The sequence below is a fragment of the Malurus melanocephalus genome, unplaced genomic scaffold (genome assembly GCF_030028575.1).
Source record: "Malurus melanocephalus ecotype Western Australia unplaced genomic scaffold, MMel_1.1 scaffold_30, whole genome shotgun sequence".
Taxonomy (NCBI): domain Eukaryota; kingdom Metazoa; phylum Chordata; class Aves; order Passeriformes; family Maluridae; genus Malurus; species Malurus melanocephalus.
This window is the reverse complement of record NW_026623262.1, coordinates 2,905,365-2,908,917: the sequence shown is the minus strand read 5'-3', so window position 1 is coordinate 2,908,917 and position 3,553 is coordinate 2,905,365. Positions and strand designations below refer to the sequence as shown.

Genomic DNA, 3,553 nt, shown 5'->3' with positions numbered 1-3,553 from the left:
TTGGATATTTCAACCTGAGTGCCTTCCAGGCAATTAAGGAGTCCTCATGCTGAGCAAGAAGCTGTGGCAGACACCAAGCAAGAGGATGCACCTGAATCCCTCCTGCTTTCTAGAAGTCAGATCCCACAGTCATGGTTCTACTTCAGACTCTGTACATTTGGTACGAGTGTAGTAGATTCAAAAAGGCTGATCTGCAGTATTCAACCTGCAATGCATCTGTCTTGGGTTGATTTTGTGCCAATCTTGTATTCCTATATTCATTGGCTTGTATGCCCAAAAGGTGCCTGTGCCATTAAATCTGACCCGGGAGAAGGGGCAGGGGTGGCGCGGGCAGTTTAAAAGTCGGGGCTGCCGCACAGCCGTTCGCTTTTGGAGCTCAGCCCATTGGCTTTTGGAGCTCGGCTCAGCGCTGTGGGAGTCCTGCCTCGCTGCCTGCAGTGGAGTTCCATTGTTGCAGTTTAGCTAGCTCGGGTGTGTTATTTTGGGCAAACAGCTTTCCCTGGACAGACCCCTCTGGGGCTGCTCTGATTCTGCTTCTGGAGCAATTCAGCGGCTGGCGGAGAGAAGCCGCGCGGCTCCGTCTCATCCCGGACTCCAGAAGAAGCCAAGCCAGAGACAGAAAAACACACCGAGCCCTCTGTTCCGTCCACAGTGCGGAAAAGGACTATAATCCAGGCTTTGCCACTGTTGTGGGAGCGGCCRTGTGGGCTTTTCTTTTTGTTTCTTTTTCTTGGGGACGGAGCCGCCATTTTGTCCACACCAAGTGGTGAGCGCCTGTAGGGGAGGGGTTAGCGTGTGTTCCTGAGTGTTAAATATCTAACAGTTACCTTTTATCTGTGTCCTGTGGGCACTGTGTTTTGTTAATAAACTATTTTTTTTATTTCTTCACTTTTGCCCCACATCTATTTCATATTGGTGGGAAAAAAAAAATCACTTCACAGAAAACATTTACTCTGTAACATTTTTCTCTGAAAACATTGTCTCAAACCAAAACAGCATCCTACCCTCTTGAAGCATTCACTTGTGAAGTGCAAAGCTTGTCTTTTCACCCTCACAGAAATAAAACCTCCATCTCTTAAAGCATTTTGCCAAGCCACAAGACTAGACACAGTGTAAAACTGAAGGCAATTCTCCCTTCAAACCAATGAGGAATAAAATTCAAGTGTGTCCCACTRCAGAAAAGGGACTGTAAGATGAGCAAAGCAGAGCAGAGGAGAAGTGAGCAGAAGGGAGCTTCACTCCATAATCCAATAGCAAAAGCATTAACTGAGGAAAGGGGAAAAGGGAAACCTCATTTCACTGCTTCAATTTAGCATTAAAATGCCCTTTCCCTTGTTTATTGAATCTTATTTTCCCAGTCCCTCCTCTGTCTTCCACATTCGAGAAGGGAACTGAATAATGCAATTGAAGTCACCCCATGTTATTCAGCAGTGTTTAAATCACAAACATGTTTCTCAGAGGTTATCAGTTGTTTCCTGGTGAAGGCACCTCAAAACAGAGCTTTTCATTTTCCATCCCTGTCCTCAGGCTCCCTCTGAGGGGAAAGCTCAGCTGTCCATGTTCTGTCTCTCCCAGGGCATTTGGAGGCACAGGCTGAGTGCTGGTAAGTGTGCCATCAGCCACAGGATGTCCCTCTCAGGAGATGCTGCTGYCACATTGATGCCATATGCCTTTTTATTTCATGGCACCTGTTTACACAGCGTGAGGCAGGAAAAAGATTATTTTCACAGCAGAATGGGAAATCATAGAGTGTTCACAGGCAGACTGTGAGTTCAGGGAATATCTTGTGAAAGCATTTAACAATTCATATTGTCAGAACATGTACTATCGTCCAAATACATGCTGTTTCCAGTCTCCTGTGTRAGCGCCACAATTGCAAATCATTAAGCCAAATGAATCAAATTCTGCAGCTAAAAGTTATAAGCAGAAAAAACAATTATGCGCTTTGTCTAATTGTTATTAGTTAACATCTTATCTCCAGGTTGGTTTTGAGCAGGATGTGTTTTGGTTCATTGATTATTCTTTTTAGTATTGTGAAGTAAATGAGAAAGTTGACTTTTATGAATTTGTAAGTAAAAACAAGTATTCTCTCCAGTAATGATATACAATGTTACAATGGCACTGCTGGCCTTTTGAAAAGTTTGAGAACAGGTTGAGAACAGGTTAGTTCTCATTTTTGTGAATGCTCCAAGTGCTGGGTAGCATGAAGTGGTACATTAGTTTTAAACCGCAGTGGTTCTAAGTTAAAGTGCTGGATAGCACAATCTCAGTCATGGCCTCATGCTCCTTTTCTCTCACTCTTCTCTGAGATCATGGTGACAGAAGACCAAGATAGTCAGTTTAAATCTTGGGGACTAAGTCTTCAACCGCTGCACCAGATTGGCCAGATCTATCATTAAGAATGTCCTCTCCTCACCACACTGTGATGTTTTTTTTTTTTTTGAACAGTGAGGATTTGCACCTGTACTAATTGTTGGAATGAAAGTAGTGTTACAGGTGTGTTACATATTGTGTAAAAATGTAAGTATTCTAATACTCAGTACGGAATAATTTATTTATCAAACTCCAAAAATAAAGAAAAAAATTGGTAGCATTTTCCAACTTTGAGAAATGTTCCCTGCCATCTTCTTCCCCTCAACAAATGCCATGTCCCAGTAACTCTGGGCACAGGCCCTGCATAGGGACACGGGCAGGCACAGCACAGCCACACAGCTCCATTACAGATGGCCCTGCAGGAAYCATCTGCCTCTCAGCCGAGTTAATGCCTTCCCGACCCTGATCTGCTGTGTCCTGCAAGAGTTKATTTTCATTTTCATTTATCTCACAAGAACGGAAAAATGAACTGTAAGCATTTTAAGACCTTATGTAGCATCTTCCTTTTTTCTAACCCCCTCCCTGTACATTTACTTTCCAAAATCCAAACAAATTTGTGTCTATCATAAGCCACAGGCTCTCTGTTTGTTTGGATCCATGGTGCTAAATTACTTCAGTTTCAGAGGTCAAAACGACCCCTCTAACACCCAAGTGTTCCAATAGCATCAGGGCGTGGTGCCGTGCCTGATGTATCTGATGAACACACCTCAAGCTCTTTATAATCCACAGCGGAATGGAYAGAAGTGTGTGCTCAGGCGCAATTCAAGAGGCAGGAGTATTTAATTCTCTCCATTTTCCAGCGGCGCTTTGGGCAGATCCTCACCCCTCAGGGAGGCTAGCTGGCCGTTCGTTTGCTGCTGATGTACTTCTGACGGGAAACCCATGCGCTTGGCACCGGCGGGGTGTTTTATCCTTGGGATGCTCCACTCGGGGAGCACTGCACCCCAGAGAAGAGCAGCCGAGCCGCTCCGGTCATCACTCCACCCGGATCGCCATCACCCCGAGCAGAGGGGGGCGGGCTCCGTGCGCTCCCGCCCCCAACATGGCGGCGGAGGGGCCGGGCCGCGCGCTCATTGCCCGTCGCCGGAAGTGACGGCGCTGGGGCCGTGCGCGGCGGCGGCGGGAGCGGAGGTGCGGGCCCGGGGCGGCGGCGGGGGAGTGCGGGGCGCGGGGGGCAGAG

At 46.8% G+C, this 3,553-nt stretch overlaps 1 protein-coding gene across 4 annotated transcripts in view; it reads left to right on the top strand.

Moving 5' to 3' along the window:
* Window positions 1-3,456: 3,456 nt before the first annotated feature.
* CWC22 (CWC22 spliceosome associated protein homolog) overlaps window positions 3,457-3,553 on the top strand; it is a 25,691-nt gene continuing 25,594 nt past the window's right edge. For all 4 annotated transcript variants that reach the window (XM_057363742.1, XM_057363739.1, XM_057363740.1 and 1 more), the window contains exon 1: window positions 3,457-3,504. The gene's annotated coding sequence lies outside the window, so the exon portion shown is untranslated. The remainder of the gene's footprint in view (window positions 3,505-3,553) is intronic.